Source organism: Haemorhous mexicanus, chromosome 8 (genome assembly GCF_027477595.1).
Source record: "Haemorhous mexicanus isolate bHaeMex1 chromosome 8, bHaeMex1.pri, whole genome shotgun sequence".
In the NCBI taxonomy this organism is placed as follows: domain Eukaryota; kingdom Metazoa; phylum Chordata; class Aves; order Passeriformes; family Fringillidae; genus Haemorhous; species Haemorhous mexicanus.
Window position 1 is genome coordinate 3,284,656 of NC_082348.1, and position 18,931 is coordinate 3,303,586.

An 18,931-nucleotide genomic window follows, 5' to 3' on the forward strand; every position below is an offset into this window, starting at 1 on the left:
CTGAATGTCATTTGCCTTGCTAAAAGCAGCAATATAGAAAGTGTAAAGACTGTTGTAATTGCATTACTGCAAAGGCCAGTATCTGCAGCAGCTGGTTTCAATTCCAACCACTATTTTAAACTATTTGGTCAAACAAAATCTCTTCCAGCTCCCGACACATTTTGCCAGCTAATGGTAACTACTCATCAGCACGGGCAAAGGTTGGACAATCATCCCCTTTGTCTTCTTTTGGGGAGGGCAGCCTGATCATTCCTGTCTGGGGAATTTCAGGGTCACCTCCAAAGGAAGCAGAGAATACAGGGGTTTGATCCAGGCCTGTCCACACCTTTCCCATGAATGTACACCTCAGCTCAGCAAACACCAGCTTCAGTAGGGCTTTCCCATCCAAACTCCTTTACTTAGGCTGTTCCTAAAGGATTCAGATGCTCAGACTACCTAGGCCAGGTTGGACAGGGCTTGGAGCAGCCTGGTCTGGTGGAAGGTGTCCCTGCCCACACAGGGATTGGAACAAGATGAGCTTTATGTTCCCTTCCAACCCAAACCACTCTATGATTATATGATTCTACCCACGTTACTGCTCAGAGGATGTCACTGAGAGCAATCCCTCCTCCTCAGGATGATCTGTCACCCAGGGTTCACGTTCTGTGTGAAAGCATCTCCACAGCTCCCAGGTCACACTTGGCTTTTCTCTGCCTTGCCTGGTCCTGTCCACAAAAAAACCCCTCTGCTGGTTCACTCAGCAAAGCCTGCAATGCTGGCCCAGCAATAATCTCTGAAGGCTTCAGAAAATCTGCTGTGGGACGTTATCTCAGTGCAGGAAAATTTCGCTTGGGAAGCAGCCCAATTTAAGACAACAATTTCATGACAGCGTGGAAAGCAAGCTGATGAGCTCCAAGAACTTAACTGTATTTGGTAGACTTTTGTCTGCCTTCCAAGGACACCTAAGAGTTAAATTATTTAAGACTGTAACAAAAACAACAACAAAAAAAGAAGATATCCTAGTCATTCCATTTTCCTGTTACAAATATTATTTTTGGACAGAAATGCTGCAAATAAAAGTGCAAGACGAGCTAAAGATTTTAAGCAAGAGGTATCCAAGGTTGAAAAGGATTTTGTTGACATGAACTGAAGAAATACAACATACCTTTATACTTACTTAGCTCTTTGATGTTATACATGATACCCAGTATGGCATTACAACCAACTGTACATGTCATAAAAGTACAGAGATTCCATGTGGAGTGAACCTGCAGTGAATTAATGCCTCTGTCAAGGTGTATCCTGAAATGTATTATACCATCCTTGCTTCAAATTCCAGTTTACATATTCCCTGCAACTCACGAGACCAGGAACAATAAATCACCCCAGCAAAAACAGGAAACAGATTATTTTGAATTCCATCCCACTGATTAACAGTAGATTTGGACTGAGAAATCATGTGAAATATTCAGAAAATTGTGTGCTTTTTAATAAATGATAGTTATTGTGGAAAAGTATATAATTCCCTATTTTTCTATATTAATTTAAGACAGTAGGGTTTGGGTCTGGGACACAAGTCTGATGAGGAGTGGCTGGGGAAGCTGGGGTTATTTAGGCTGCAGAAAAGGAAGCTCGGGGCACATTTATAGCTCTCTACAATCCTATGAAATAAGATTTTGGTGAGGTGGGCTCAGTTTCCTCTCCCAGGTAGCAAGGGACAGGACAAAGCAGCCTCAAATTGCACCAGGTGAGGTTTAGGTTAGGTATTAGGAAAATGTTTTTCATGGGAATGGTTGAAAAGTATTGGATCAGGCTTCCCAGGGAAGTGTGGATGGAATCACCATCCTTGGAGTTTTCAAAAATAATGTGGATATTGCACTAGGGGAAATGGTTTAGTGGATCACATGGTGGTGGTGCTGGGTTAATGACTGGACTTAAGGGTCTTAAAGGTCTTTTCCAGTCTTAATGATTTCACAATTACACCTGTGTCTCACCTAAAAAAACCTGCTGGGAATTTTATATGCCCAGAAATGAGGCATTTGTACCTAACAGAGCGACAGATGCTGACAACTGACCCACACTTCCTGCACCTACTGAAAAGGACCAACCTCTTAAATTATCTCCAGGTGCTATGGAAAAGCTGCAGACCTCTGAACAGCAAGTCAGAAAACTGACACAAATGTGATTTCTTGGGGTTTTTATGCATTAGCTTGAGTGGCCACTTCAGACAGAAATATCAAAGTGAAACAGTAAAGAGAATGCAGCCACTGGGATGTGTTAGGGACTTTCATTTATAGCAGGTTTTTTTACTCATTATTTTTTGCAGAAGGCATCTCTGAGATAGGATTTGCACTGAGATGGGCTTTGCTGTAAGAGTAGAGAGGTTGCATATTTTAAATCTCTAGCAGAAATCCTACAGAATAGAAGGGGCAATGAACACCAACTCCCTCTCCCTCCAGAGCAAAAGGAGCAGATGAGAAATTTTACAAGTTGGACACACAGCCCTTTGACCTGGGTGATACTGGATAACCCTCTGCAGTGTCAAGCAATGGATCATCTTACCTGCTGCTGCAAAACAGACTTCCTCATGTGCTTGGAAAGGACATTTCCCATGTTTGAGACAGAATTCCTGTCCTGTTTCACCTAGGGAAGAAAATCATAACAAAACAGAACCCACAAACAAACAAACCCCACAAGCAGAAAGACAGATAAACAAATAAAGCAAAACCAAAAACAGAACAAAGAGAAAATTTACAGAAAATTGAATTCAACCCCCAAAATATTTCCCAAACCAGCCTTGACAAAATGTATTTCTTGTTACATCCACCCCTCTTTCAGGGTGGAAATATGTTAGAGTCACACATGCTAAAAATTTTAGACTTTCTTTACTAACAAACTCCAATCCCCAAGAAAACACTACATTTAACTAAAGCCTGAAAAAACCTTTCCAAAATTAATTTATAAAACTAAAATTATAAGTATATAATTAAATATAAGTCTATAATGAAAAATATATAATATCATGTAGTAAAAAAACTAAAGTTTAACATTTTAGAATATAGTGATATATATTTATAAAACAAAATAAAATTTTTAAAACAGAAACAGAGCTCTGGAAAATGCAGCAGAACTGAGAAGCCCTGATGGAAAGGAGAGTTTCTGGACACAGAAAAGCATTGCAGCAGATTGGTGCTGTATCATATTTGTTTCTGATAGATTTAGTCGGTCAGCCCTCTTCCTCCTTCCACATAACACATGCACACTGATCTATAGCACACACATATGGTCACCAGCATAGAGGCAGCAAATGCCAGATCAGATAGAGAAAGGGTGAATTTAAGAGATTATAAATGTCTTTTCATAATAGTATATATTCAATTCTGTCACTAAAGTAAGAGTGTCCAAAGACAATATGAACACTTTTCTCCTTTTTTATACACCATAAGAAAATAATTTCAGTTTAACTTAGCAGTAGCTTTGCTGCATTGTTAAAAGGTGATTAAAAAGGCAAAACTATTTTCATTTTGAATCTCTAAGGAGAACCATTGCCTTAGTGAATATTAGTCAGAAAGGTTCTTTCCTGCCATGAGGTCAGAAAAAGGTGAAACCTCTTCAGTGGGAAGGAGGACAGGGATGTTGTTGGTGCAACACATCCTGGCTGTCACACGGAGGGGGAGATGGAGGCCTTGTGAAATCACTTCTGTGCCACCTCTACAGCTGTGTCCAGCCCCCTCTCTGTCGTTTCAAACACAAGTCCAGCTTTATGCATCTGCAAAAGCCCTCTCACAGAAGCATTTTCTTCAAAGAGATGCTGAGATTTGTTTTATCAGATAATGCTGCAACCCTGTCTAACGCGACACATGAAGAAAGAGGAAACGTCCCTAAAAACATTCCAAACTCCTCTTTGTGCCACCCACACGTGCAGTCATGACTGTAGGACAGAGCTGCATGTGGCTGGAGCCTGGGGAGGGATCACCCCAGCAGCCACTGCCAGGCTGCCCAAGGCAGGGCAGGATTTCCCCAGGGCCCCCCTTCCCTCCCCAGCACAGAGCTCAGCACTCCCAGAGCTCCTTGGGTGTTCAGCACAATAAAAACCTGGCCACAGGATTTAAAATCAAAGGCACTGAGTTACAAACCCTGCTGGAAATCTGGCACTTTGCTGAAGTGTCAAAATACTTCTGGTCAAAATATGGCCATGATCACTAAAATATACAATTGCTTTTCACAATCAGCAGTATTTATTCACATAAATAATTTTATTGACTCCGGTCACAGGAAATGCTGATTTTGTGTGATACTGGGAAGAACTTCTAAGACCTAGGAGACAACCATGGCATAAATATTGCAAAGACAGAGCTATCTAGGACTGTATCACTACAGCTTCAGTGGATGCCAACCAGAGTCAGTGCTAGTTCTGCAAATACTGCATCACCTCATCAGTGTGTGGGAGCAAGAGGGAGACTTGTATCCCTTGAGAAATATGCAGAAGCAAAGAGATGGCAAAGAGAAAGAGGGAGATTTTAGTTTAGATGATCTTTAAGGTCCTTTCCAATCCAAAACTTTCTCTCTTAGGAACGCACTTATGAAGCACAAAACAGTGACACAATGCCTGAGAAAGGATAAACAAAATATTGCTCTGTGAGTTTTGCTTTTGTTCAGCTTCAAAGAGAGAGTCACCCAGTTGAGACACTCAACATTTGAGTTTTAAAAGGATGCTCTGGGATGATGAACCCTCATTCAGGGATCAGCTCTATAATTAATCAGCTAATGGGCCATCAGCTGATGGCAGATATACTTCAAGTCATACCTCTGCTCTAGCCTATTTGTAAAGCTTTTTCAAGCAGGGTCCTGGGTCAGACCAGACATTGCAGCCTTACAGTATTTTCTTTAAGTATTGCCCAGCCTTGGAAATACAGCTGAGCGTCTTGGATTCTTCTCATAAAGTGAAAAGGGCCATGTGTCTTGTAAAGACAAGCCCCGAGGGAACTGAGGTAAAGTATTTTTGTAGCCTTAACACAAATTTTCCTTGTGTTTATGACTTCATTATTTTAGTGGGTGTGTTATTTCAGTGGGTTTTTCAGCTACTTATTTTCTATCTTCTTTATGGTTCTCTCTTTTTTTTTTTTCCCTGTCTACTTTAAATAAGGAAAATGGACTCAACAGATGATGCAGAAGTCTTTATAGCAGAGCTACTGGTTTTCATTTCTGTTTCCTGAACCTCGAAGAATCATGTGCTTAAGATGCTCAAAGAATATTTTTGTAACATAATATGAAAGTTACTGTTGGTGTCTGGTCAGTGTAAGAGCTCCCCATATGAGCAGAGGTGAAAATTTTAGGTATCTATCTTCTGTTAAGTGTAGTGAAAGAGTTAAGACAAAATGAATCAAGTGAACACAACCGACAAGAGAAAAATTGTTTCTGATTAGCAGGAAAACCCTGGATTAGGATGTGGTTACTCCATAATTGCAAAATCTGATCTTCAGTAATATCTGGCAGGGTTTTAGAGAAAAAAGCAGTGAAAGGACTGAAAACTAATACTAAGCTCATTTAAGGTGAATTAATCCAAAATACTGGTCTCCATACCTATGGAGTTGGCCCTACCTCTGCAAAACTCTTGGAATTGGTAGGACAGATGTGGTGTAGCTCATCTGTCTGGCCTGGGCAGAGTGGTTTTCACAAAAGTGCCCTTTTTTCTAGGTGCAGCTTCAGCCAAAATGCACAGAGATAGCAGCCATTGGTCGAGCAGAGCTGGCCCAATGACCCATCCAAATTGTTGGGTTATTAATTATCACTTCTGCTTTACCTGATATCAACTCACGTGCCATATCTGCTTTAGTGGCAGCTTGTTTGCCTAATTAACAGTAATTTGAATTTTAACTGAGCCTGTAAGTTCCCTGTAAAGTCTGTGCTTGGGGACTCCAGTGATCACCAAGTTGCTGGTCAAAGTTTTGATAAGAAGTAATGCTTGAGTAAATCCTGCAAGCCATCACCCTAAGGCAAAGTAATCTCATGGTAGGCATGGCTGAGTAAAATATTAGGAAGCATGGAGATTTTCTCAAACCTAGAGCCAAATCTTTTACAAGACATGAAGTTCTCATTTTTCTTCTATTTTTTTTTTTTTCTGTTTTAATTTGCCATAGACTTTTTGGTCTGTGTCAGGAAAAAAAAAAATAGGGACACCAAAATATCAAGACAAAAGTCTGTTCTTGGATTTATGACATGAGAAAATCCAGAAGGAAAGGAGACCTCATGAGAAAGCCTGTTTTCACTACATTTTTACATGGCTTTCAAACTGTACGCAGTGGCAAAAAATAAAGGTACATAAGCTGAAAATCAATAAAACATGAGGAGTTTCCTTCCCTACCAAATCAAAAGAGGTGATACCATGCATTAGAACCTGGCAGAGCCCTGACATTCCAGTCTATGACATGCAGTGTGCATCTTCAGCAAGAACCTGTGGACATGGAGTTGTCCAGTGCTCAGCTCTTCCAGCTGGGGTTATCTCAAACACTCTCTTAATTTCATTCATATATTAAAAACATGGTGGAGAGGTAAAAGTACCTACTACAGGCATAGGATATGTTCAAGGCCACAGGCAGAAGTGAGTTCAAAGGAGAGCAGATAAGTAAGCTGCTGTAGTTTATGTTTTCCTGTTTCTCAAAAAAAGAAAAATTGCAAGATAAATGTAATAGACTTAATACATAAAAGAGTTTGGTAGGAAACACGAATGCATGACTGACTCAACACAGACTAGAGTGGGGAATAGTGCCTTATGGATTTTCTTAAGGGGAAACCAAAAATAAAAATGCACTTCCCCACTCAAAAAATGCAACATAATTGAATTTCACACAGACAGGACTGGACTAAACATCAACCAAATAAAGGTGCACAGAGCAGGTCATTAAAATTAAATAAGAATGTAAAGTCTATCACTCACCTCTCCTCTGTAGTTTGATTTCTCCTTTTGTTTCCTTCTGGATTTGGAGTTTCAGAGAATATTTGAATTTAAAATTCTCTTATACACAGGACTATCCACTTCACTCTATCTATGATACATTTCTGCTGAAGGAACTCAGCCTTCATGAAATAACCCAATTCTGCTTGCAGGCCCTTTTGATTAGGCAGTCCTTGTTGAGTGAGATCCAACCAGTGGAAAAAAAAAAAAAGAAGGATCTGTAAAAAGACATTGGTCACTAAAAAGATAAAAACAGCAGCCAAAGGTTCCTACTCTACAAATGCTGTGGTTAGGAAATTTGAATCTCCTGGAAACCAGCCTTGGGTTAGGGCAGGAGAGCTCAGACCTGGCTATAAATGATTTGTGCTGATGGTCAGGATCTGGCCATTGAGCTGGGCAGAGTTTCTCACCCCTTCCTTTACCAAGAGAATTTCTGAGCCTCTTTTCATGCATGGTGCATTGCCCAGGGACCTGCTGCAATAGCAATAGGGTCATGTGGGACAGCAGCCCCATAAAAGTGGATATTGGTGCCCTATTCACACATTAATGTGATTTTCCTAGAAAAGAACCAATGAGGGAAGGTGCTGCTCACTGTGCTCCAACAACCTACCCAAGGGTTAAAATATTGATCCTTACCTACAATATAATGTAGCTTGACATGTTCCATCAAGCATGTCGTTCTCACTCCAGTTCCAGAGCACTTCTCTGAAAAGCAAAAACAGTAAAAAAAAAACCAAAAACAAAACAACCAAAAAAACCCCAAGATTGCTACTAACATGTAAAGTATATTTAAATAAACCAAAATAGCAGAGAAAAAAAAATTATCATGGCACAATAGATAATTTAACACCAAACTTTAAACAAATAGTGCCATTTGCTTTTGAGGCAGCAAAAAGAGTTTATTATTTCACTATTTCATCTCACCTTGTGTCATTAAAATATAGGACACAAGTAGTAAAACACAAAGTAAATATGTACATATCTTTACACCATGTAGGGCAGCTATAAATCTTACTCTTTGATAACAGCTGTACTATAGCAATCATTTGAGTAGTGCAGCTGCCACAACAATATCAAATTTTATAGTTAAAAGGCAGTCAAAACTTTAATGGTACAGTGGAGGTAGATATATATTGTGCTATAAATAAACATTATCTAATGAAGAAATGAAACATGTTTATTTTCCCTTGACATATCGTTCAAAATCATATATCTTTGCTGCTGCAAGCTGCTATAATAGCAGCCATTATACTTCAGCATGTATAACAACAAGGTCTGCAGTTGGGCTAATTACGCTGGATTTAAATGAGGGATGGGAGAACTTCAGACAGCGTGGCCTTGCAAGCAAGGCTTTCATTTCAGCAGAGCAGTATCTTAAAATGTTATCAGAGCTAGCATGTGCTGGCAGAGGTTCTGAAGGGGCTGGGAATGCAGTGAGAAATGAGTGGGTTTTCCCCTCAGACGATGACTTCTGCTGCACTGGTGTGACAGGGTGTAATCGATCTGGGGAGCAGGGGACCATGAGAACTGATGTGCTGCTTCAGTCATTGCCACATTACTCACTTATGAAAAACCTCTGAAAGGATTCAAGAAAGCACATGTTCAGTGCAGGCAGGCTCATCTCCCTCCCAAGGTAATAATGTGCCTAAAATGTGGTTTCCATGAATTTACTGAGGTTTCTGCTGTGCTCACATTCAGCCTAGGGATGCACTGATGGCACCTATGGAGATGTTCACCTCCTGCACAAAGACTGAGTGAAGGCATGGGAATGATTTTAAACGAGCTAGAAACGCCTCATATTGAAGAGTTTTAAGATCACAGCTCATCGTGCTACGTAAGGGAAGGGCACAAAACATTGTCTAACGTTCAGGTGTGTGTTTGTGCAGGAATTTTCTCTGGAGTCAAGAGTGAACTTCTGAAAGACATCTCCCAGTCCCTGCTGCCCATCTTACTGCAAAGAGGTGTCTGGAAACCACTTGCTGAGTGCCCTTGGAATGGTACTAAAATGCTGCTGCACACCAAGGGCAAATCCAAAGCAGTCCATCAGTGCCAGGGAGTCAGTCCATGGGACACACTCAGTCCAAGGCTAGCCCCAGAAAACAAATGTGGTTGATTTGAAGTCCTCAACATCAGCTCCTTCTCCACTGCTCACTAGGATCATTAAGGTTGAGAAAGACCTCTGAGGTCATTGAGTCCAACCATGAACCCAGGCTCTGCAGGTGCACCACAAAGAAAGATGTTGCCTCAGACTACCAAATAAAGGACCAAAGCCCACAACTACAGTATGTCACAAGATAAGAAAAAGAGCTGGGGGTGACCAAAAAAAAAAAAATCCTGGGTTCCTGCAGCACCAGGGAAACTGGCAAGTAAAATTCATGAGCTCCATTCCCTTAAAAATCCTCCTTAGGAAGCTCTGATTCTCTTCTTCACATCATAAAATTCTCCCTGCCAGAAGGGAGATTACCATCCTGCCTGGAGTTTGCCTCCTGTTCAGTGTGGGTTTCTCTGAAGGTGACACATGGACACCCTGGTGGGAATTGCTGCGACCCGGGGGAGCAGATCCATTGGAGAGCAAATCCCTGACAAACAGCTTATTACAGTTAAACTTTGTGCGTGCCCACCATTGGAGATCCTCAGGGTGCTTTTGCTTGCCATCAGCAGAGCATTTATCCAAAAAACCCCATGAGATGCTGTAAAATAAACCCAACAGCTGTTAGCAGAAGATGACAAATCCTAGATACCTTTTTGTCACATTGCAACCTATACAATTTAGTCCATGTTTACAAACAAATTGCTGCAGAAAAATATTAAGTCCTGGCATTTAGAGAAGCTCTAGAAATTACTCACTCCCCTGGAATTCTGCATGACAAATTAAGACTACTCTTCTACTCCTAATAAATGTAGCTAGAGCAAAGTTTCATAAACATTCTTGAGATTTCTTCTGTAACAGCTTTATTTTGGCTCCCCACTTTTCCTGCTTAAACAAATGGTAAGGTTGGCTGATATTGTCAAAATACAGCACTTCTCATGAACCAGGAGTCATTTATTAATGTAATTTATTGAGCTGGCATTGTAAAACATAAAATCATATTTTTACTGTGGGACTCACACACACTAAACAAACAAACAAAAAACAGCAAAGAAACCCGTCATTACCCCCAAGCTAAGACTATTTTCTTTTAAAAGTCAAATTATTGCAACTGTGGATCTGTAAGTAAGATTATGTGCTTCCAGAACTGGCCTTTCCGAGGCCAACAGGGTAAGTGTTAATGAACCGTGCAATGTTGGGTAAGAACAGAACAGATGTTTGCACAGCCATCAGGTAGACCTTTGTTTATATAAATGCACCACAGTAGATAATACCTAATACCTTTCTCATGGCTTAAAATAACCTTCCCACTAAAAATACAAACAGGCTTTTCCCCAGTTGTGAACATGCTTAAAATCTAATTAATACACAGCCAACTGCAAACCCACCCAACTGCTCAGGCAGGGTCGGACCTGTCACCCAGAGTCACCTCTTTCATGACACAGTCTTAATCTCCTCCTTTGTCCTTATATTGCAGTTTTTGCTCTAAAGGTTTCTGCACTAAAAAAGTGGGGAGGTGAAGCCATAGTTCAATTCAATTTATTTTTATATTGCCTCTCATACAAAGTCTTTCAAAACTCTTTATAGCGAGAGATAAAATAATCATATAATGCTTGTCGGAAATCAGCGCTGTGACTTTTACACTCAGGGTAAAAGCTACATACAACAAAAGTAAAATTAAGAATATTTAGAAACAGAGAGAGGTTTAATAAATACATATTGTTCCTGCACTGTGGGAGAAGAGGGCAGCACATCCCTGTCCTGGTGCATTTGTAACCCTTCCTTTAGTCTGGAGGGTCCCAACATAAAGGGGTTGTTGGAGAGGATGAGAAGGGCGTCACTAAAAGGAGCCCCTTCTAGATGTGCTGGGCACAGAAACATCAGTCAGTTGTTTTCCTTCATATGGAAAACCCAGTTTCCATTCAGAAAACAAGAGAACTTCAGCTTGTCCTGAGAAAGAACTGGAAAAATGCACCAAGTCACCCACACACATCTTCTGACAAACACAATGAAGGAATAGCCCCAAAACCAGGGAAGGAAAGTTTTTTGCAAAAGACGACCAGAAAAAGCAAAAAAATTTTTATGGCAACACTATTATTATAATTAATTTAAACTAAAATTAATTATAAACACTCATTGCTCAAAAACATTACCCTATAATAAGTAATGCAATTATTCATGAAGATAACCCTGGGACCAGGTACACATCATGCCCTTACAGAATGACACAATCAGCTGTCATTGAATGGACTTTGTTTACCCTGCTATACCCATCAGATCTAGGACATAAGCACCAAAAAACTGCTGGACTCCCAAAAAAAAAAAACTTCTTGGGCTCCCAAAGTAACTCTACGCCATATCTAAACAAAATCTGAATATCAGCACACTCACCCAGTTTAACCAAGCATAACCTCAAGCAGCACAGGAGAAAAATGCTCCTGAAAAGACACTGATAATTAAAGAAAGGGTGTTATAAATTCTGTGATGCAGTCTTAAATTGTCATTGTAAAAGTTTACTACATCTTTGAGGTCCATCGATTCAGAAGCCCACACATAAAGAAGCCTGGTAAAAGAGCATCTAAGAAAATATTTGGGCAAACGCTAATATTTCTTCCCACCTGTCTTCATCCCCACACCATTCAACACAAGCCACATCTTTATAACACACAGTAAGAAAACACAATATATAGTAACTCATTTTCTGACCTTTTAATATTTCTGCCATTGATTGTCAGAAGTGAGGACGGCTCTCTATCCTAAGGTGATGGATTATTTAATTAACTATTGACCTTTTCAGTATCAGATGTTGACAATGAATGCGCTCCTGTGTAAGCTGCCTCCTCTGGATGCTGCTCAGTTCTCCAATGCACGTGGATTTGTCTCACGTTTTGGTGTTAAGCATAACATTTCTGTTATTTCAATCTAAAAACAAGTCAAAGTCTTGTATTTAATGATGAATACTTTTGTGATCTACTGCTTTGAGTTTTCTTTTGAACTGTACTTCTAGTGGAATTTATGTGAATATTAACAGAACTGCGTCTTTCATAGACAAAATAATTTCTACTGCTTACCTATGACTTGGGTTCCTGGCATGCTTTCAGGACAACTTCTGCACCAAGAGGCAAAGAAGCCAACCCAGAAAGGAGAAATCGTTCATCATCTGTGCACACGGGTCAAGAGACGTCCCAGACTGAAAATTGTAGCAAACATTTGATATTAGGCTTTGCCTTTGGGCCCAGCAAAGACTCCAGCCAGGAACGTGACATTTACACCGAGCACCTTTAAAAAGAAAGAATTTCACTACTTTCCCACAAGACATGCAACGTGAAGCTTTGTTTACACACAGGAAAACTGATTGAAGCCTTTTTCTCCCTCAAAATAAAGGATCCAGATCCTCATCCTGGAAACCTGGGATCCCAGTGCTCTGTTTTCAGCAATTACATATTCAGCTACAATCTTTTTATAAGCAAACAAGGTATTTTCCTCCACGAGCTTGTTGTTGGAACCAAACGCTGAACAAATGATCCGTGCCTCCAGGTTGTCAGAGAGATTTACATGTGACTACACAGCAGTTTGCGTATTCCACTGTGATTTCTCTCCAGGACTGAGAGAGCTGATTAATCCAACATATTCCTGGTAAAAACCATACAGCATTTCTCCAGGAAAAAAAAGTTCCTAGCTTGGAACACCTTTGTAAGAAATACTCTCTTCTGATTTCTGTTCACTTAGAAAACACATATTTGCCAAAACATATTTGCCAAACCAGCCAGGAACCAGAGAGAAATTTGGGGGCTTTTTTTTCTAAACAGACAATAATATTTTTTCAAGGTGTTCTATTTCCTTAATTATTTTGGTAACTATATAACCATAAAACCACTTCATAGGAATAATTCCACTACCTATCCCTGCACCAGCAAATAACAATTAACACACTTCTAGAAGGTCTATTTAGAACAAATCATGTTCTCGTTATTTTATTTATTTTTTAATCATATTTTTGTCTGTGAAACCAGCAGCACACACAGCAGTAAATATTCCCGTGGCTGATGGATTTGGTAAGTGGCTTTAATCAGGAGCTTTCCTTTTGCATCAATCAGCCTTCCCCGCAACCCAGGAGAAACCCCTACATATGTCATGGATACACCCAGATAGCGGAGCTATAAGTCTGATTTTTTGTGATGTTAATACAATATTATGATAGATATCTATTAGTGGGGAGAGCAGAGCAGCAGACAGACTCCAGCTTCTCTGACAGCGGCTGCTCTTTCTTTGTCAGTGTCAATCCGCGCCGGAATCGCGGGGAATGAGCGAATGTGACAGGAGAGGACCGCTCCAATTATGGATGAAGGGATACTATCTACTCCCACTGGTTGATGTGATTTATTCGACGGTCCTTCTGCATTTATAGAGCAGCAGATTGTAGCTGCTTATGAAGTGACAAATAGTGCTCAATGACATTGACTGACTTGTCTGATCAATTTAGCTCGTCAGAACAGCGGCCGCGAATCGCTGTCCTCGGTGAATGGCGGCACCGACGGTCCCGGCTCAACTTCAACCACCTGAAATCTCAAATGCCATTAGAAAAACTATTAAAGAGGACTCCTTTTTAATCAAATAGCATGACTGTTCCATACAAAGGATGAAAAATAGAAACCTTTCCCACAGCTTTGCTTGGAAATGTACCCCACTTAAAGAATGTTTTGCCTTCGAGACCGTGTCAGGAGAACATTTTTATTATTTTACGTGTTCCTGAATATTTGACATATTTTGGTGGAGGAGTAAGTTATCTGACAGAAGGGAAACAAGCGAAGTTTTCTTGCAAGAACCAACAAAGCAACTTCTCATGTTTTCTAGAAAAGTTGCCAACTGTCCCAATTTTATTGAGCCTTAAGTCATTAGACTAATTTTAAAATTCAGAGCTCCTGAAATCTGGTGATGATGTAATCCAACTTTCAAATTAAAATCAAGAAGAAAAAGAAAAAAACTAAATTCCTGGTCTTGTGGCCAGAAAGCAACTTAAAAATGTGGTTTTTGTGAGCGCAGTACAACCAAAATCCAAAATAAAATTGAAAGCCAAGTTACAAATGCTGAAGGGTGTTTGTGGATTCTGAGAAGTAACCTTAGGACTACTGGAGCCTGGCAGGACTTTTTCACACTTGGGTTTGACGGCACAGGAATTTCTTAGAAGTCTGGCTCATTTTGATAGAGCTGTTGCCTTAATACCCTAATATTGAAAACTGTCAAACTCTCAGTGACTGGAAGCCCTCCTGGCAGAGAGAGTTGTTACATGGGAAGAGGTGGCAGAGCCAGGCTCTTGGGTGCCACAGAATTCCCACTGCTTTCCTGACCCTCAGCACAGCCCTCCTAGTAATGCTGGAATTACATGGTAAGATAATTTAGCATTTGCAAAGGCCTCAAAATAATTCCTTTAAACAAACACAGAATTAAAAACCATTGAGAAACCGTTAAAAATTGTATTTTATCTAGCATTAGATTAGTATTTTTATAAAGTCACAATGTCACATCACACCTTATAAATAATGCTTATGATATTTCTTATATGAAGCAGGCACAGGAGTTGCCTGCGAATGGTAATTCCGTGTATAAATATATACAAACTTGTGAGGGAGTCTACACACACATATCAATATATATATGGCCATAGCACGAATAAATCAATGTCTGCATGTGGGGGGTGCCTGTGGGCCGTTCATTATATATTACAATATTAAACTGTTATCCATGCACAAGTATATTTATGTATATATTTCAATTTATTAGAGCTAGGCAGGCCTTTACAGACTTAATAAAGAGCACCAGCATTATAAGCCAAGAACCATTTTTCCCTTTCCCTGTATTATTCAAATTTATTAAACAATATTTCACATTTGTTTGACACAATGTCAAACTCGGGACTCCTAAAGAACTGCTGCAGCTTTGGAACTGTTATGCTTTCTTGGACTTTAATCATTTTTGGCAAGGCTCCATTTCCTGTCAGAAAGTGAAACAGCTTAGGAATGTCATTTTCACGAAAGAAAACAGAGAGAATCCGAGAGGAAGTTCTCCTCCACTCCAGAGCCCCTAAGATACTCAAACACACTCACAGGAGGGCTGGAATACATCAAACATTAGCAGAGGGAAAAGGACACACTTTTCCCACATTAAAATACATGGATAAAGTTGAACTTTTGCTAAAAATAGTTCCCATGACTAATCCTATTAAGTTTTTAAAAAATTGGGCTGTATCTCCCTTGAAGTCAAATTGTTTTTTAACTTTAGAATGACATTAGAAAAAGACTCTAAAGTGCCTTTGCTTAAGTCAAAGTCCCTGGAAGATTAAAAAAAAAAAAAAAAAAAACAGAAAAGAAAAAATAAAGTGAGATATGAAAAATGAGGACAGGAGCATGGATCACTCTTCTAAAAGAGCAATTTACCTATTGAAGAGGTGAGGAGGATCAGTCTCTCCCAGATCATCGCTGGTGATTTACTGTTTAAAAGAGGCTCCCTACAGAGGGAAGAGGTTCAAGGGAGCAGACACAGACTAACCCTTCCCTGAGCCAGCTCAGTGCCTGCAGGACCTGAGCTCAGCCAAAGAGGCAGGGATGGAGGAAGCCCTGCAACAGTTTTGGGCAAGAATCACCTCTTTTCTTTGATCAGAAGGCTGATTATGTAAAAACCACCTTGACTGCTTGTTGTGACAGGGAAACAAGTAATGGCCAGATGGATTTTGAGAACACATCCCACTCCCCAGCAGGAAAAACACTGCACCAGGAAAGTTAGCAGTTCCCACTGCATTGTGGCCACGTTGGCAGTAAATAGAACTAAGGCCTTCTGACAACCACCAGATCCCTGAACAATTTATGAATCCCATTTGGAGCTCATCTGATGCTTTTCTAGCAGACCAAACACTTCCCAAAGTTTATGCCATCCTTGTTTGTCCTAGCATCCCAGACAGAAATCCCAAGCTATGGTAACCACGGTTGTTTCAGTGGGAAACAGAAGGAAGTTGGCTGCAGAGGAGGGTGAGAATCCATTCCTAAAGGAAAAGCCATTTGCAACAGGACGCCGAGATAAAAAGGATGTTTATCTCATTCAAGGAATTTGACCTAAATCCAAACAACACTCATACACAACTAGGAAAGGCAGGTAGGTTTATCTATCACATTTTCCCTAGAATTGAGTTAAACACCAAGAGGTGGGATTTAAGGAGGCTTACAAATGTCTTAGCCCTGATTTGGTTGCAATATGTGTTTAAACCTGTGTGTTACAAACCCCAGTGGGGCACAGGCTGCCCTCGAGGCCAGATCAGTGAGGCCAAGCTGGGAGGACATCCCAGAACTCTGATCCAAAGGATCCAAACACAGAAAGAGAGCACCCAGCTGGCAAAAGCTGAGCAGAGTGTGACATGGTCAAAGAAAAGACAAAATCCTAAAGGGAAAAAATATGACCTATACATGTGCTTTGAAAAGTGTACATAGTTCTAGTTCTGTCACAAGAAAGATCAGGAATTGCTGTTAATGAAATTAGAAGGATGTTGGAGAAGGAACAATAAAATTAAAATAAGCACTCCCTTAGCAATAAATTTGCACTTTCTGAGGTTAGCTGGGCTTTTTTTTTTCCTATGGATAGACTAGTACAGAGCACAAGGGGAAGAGGAATGGAGGGGTCACAGGAGCTGTCTGCTTCCATAAACCTTCACATCTCCCTGTTTGAATTCATTCTCCATCTACCTTCAGCTCAGCACTGAACAAGGAACAGACAAAACAGCAAAAACCTCACTCAGGTTTGAACAGGTAGGGGCAGACAGGCATTCTGTTTGGGAAGGGAAAGAGCAGAGCAGGTTGTGGTGGGAAAACCACCCCCCCTTGCCTGTGCTTTTTCTCTCCATCCCTCAGGCAGCTGGGTCAGGTACAATGGGGTGGTCCCAGCATGTCCCCCACACACCAGGGGACTGTAAAAACTCTCAGCATCAGCCTACATCTGCTGGCCTTGAAGTCGTGCCCCCCACCCACACTTCCATAGCAGCTGAGTGAGGTCAATTCCCAAACACTTGTGAACACGTCGCTCCTTCCCACCCCCCCGAAGCCCCTCTGGCAGCATTGTTTTCTTTTCTTGCCCCAGCTGAGCTTTCATGGTGCTCTCTGATGTTTCTGCAAGGAATAACTCATTCCCCCAGCCCAAACCTGTGCAATAGGTACCTTTGCAATTTTCCTGTAGCACCACTGCCAGTCATCCTGACATTTCTTCTTTTTCCTCAGACCAGCCTGACTGCTGAATCTCTAATTCCAACCTAGCACATGACATTTGTTTGTTGTCAAAAGTATAACTTGGTGCTTGCACTTACAATAATGTCTTGCAGCAAGTTAGTCGCTGAGGAACATTCCCAGTCACTTATTTTCCAGCACAGACTACAGGTTTCCATGGCTATATTCCACAGGAAAAAAAAAAAAAAAGAAAGAAAGAAAGAAAAAAAATTCCAATTTCATGTGTAGATTAAATACTTCAAAGTCTCAAACACTCAAGCCATCACTAACACATGTAATAATATAAACTGGAATGAATTTCCAGGATGTAGTAGGCTGAAACTCAGCTTTTGGAGCAGCAGGGTTGAAGTGCACTTTGACACCAGCCCTCCCCATCCCCGCTCCCCACACCAACTAAATCCTCCTTACCTCACCATCTTCCCATGGCTGGCCCAGTCTCACAGCAGCTGGCAATCACCAATTAACACCAGGGCCCATGAACTTGTCCAGGCTGCAGCTCTGCCTGCACTTCTGACCCATCACCATAGTACCAGTTTACACTGCAAACCCATGAAGTCAACTCATTACATGTTCCTCCGAAAATCTCCCCATTCCTCAGGAGCATTCTTCATTCAAACTCATCTTTACCTTCATTATATCTTGTATATTTTCCTGCATGTTAAAGCAAACACAAAATCATTTAGGTTGGGAAAGCCCTCTAAGATCATCAAGTCAAACTGTTAGACATCACTGCCAAGGCCAATGCTAACCCATGTCCCCAGGTGCCACATCTACAAGTCTTAAATCCCTCCAGTAATGGGGACTTAGAATCTATGAAGGATTACCAGATAAATCATTGTTAAAAGTTTTGTTTGTATTGTTGGAGGAGTCTTCTATTTCAATTCTGGAGAGCGAAATCTATATCTGGAGCTATACTTCTATTTTTCTGCACAGTTAAATACATGTAAGGACTAACTGAACTTCTTGAATTTAATAAGAATTAAAAAAAATAAAAATGAACCGTACTGTTAATGAGCTGTTAAACAATGATCACCAAGCCAATTCTTCTTGATAAACTGTGTCACTTAAATCCCAGCCTTTTCCCACTCCTGTTGCTATAGGTGCCTCTCAAACAGCAGTTCACACATTACACTTGGCCCTCCTCCCTTCTGTCCCAGCCTGGTACCTCCTCGAGGGTGTCACATGCAGCCATCCATTTATCTTCCCTTTTTATCAGCCTGCTGAGCCATTCAAAGATGGGCAGAACTTCTTGAGGCCTCCCCCCTTTTTCTTCCCCCCTACCCAAATTTCCATTTATATCTAGATTTTTCCAAGCCCAACACAACCTAATGGGCAGTAGAAGGCCTGAGCCCAGATTGTTTAACAATGCCTTGAGGGGCTTATTCACCAAAGTTCGACGCTCTGATGAACAGCTTGCTGCAGCTCTAATGGTAAGGCATATAAAATGCATCATACATTAAATTTAATGTTGCCTCATTAGTCTTAATTAGATTCCTACATTACACCAGGATTATAGTTTCTTCGTGTTTATGTTTGCTCCTAAAATAAAGTCTACACTAGACAACAGTTTGGTGTACTTTCTAACCATTGAATAAGTATGCCCTGGGTGGATACCTAGGGATACTCTTAACCTAGAAAACAGTA

General features: G+C 40.6%; 1 long non-coding RNA gene across 1 annotated transcript; it reads right to left on the reverse strand.

The window, feature by feature from the left end:
• Nucleotides 1-2,539: 2,539 nt before the first annotated feature.
• On the reverse strand, nt 2,540-12,919 carry LOC132330246 (uncharacterized). The gene is made up of 6 exons (XR_009487252.1): nt 12,095-12,919; nt 11,730-11,945; nt 9,556-9,624; nt 7,571-7,639; nt 6,917-7,106; nt 2,540-2,622 (listed from the first exon to the last, which is right to left on the reverse strand). It is a non-coding gene; the product is annotated as an uncharacterized LOC132330246 (long non-coding RNA).
• Between the last annotated feature and the right edge of the window lie 6,012 nt (nt 12,920-18,931).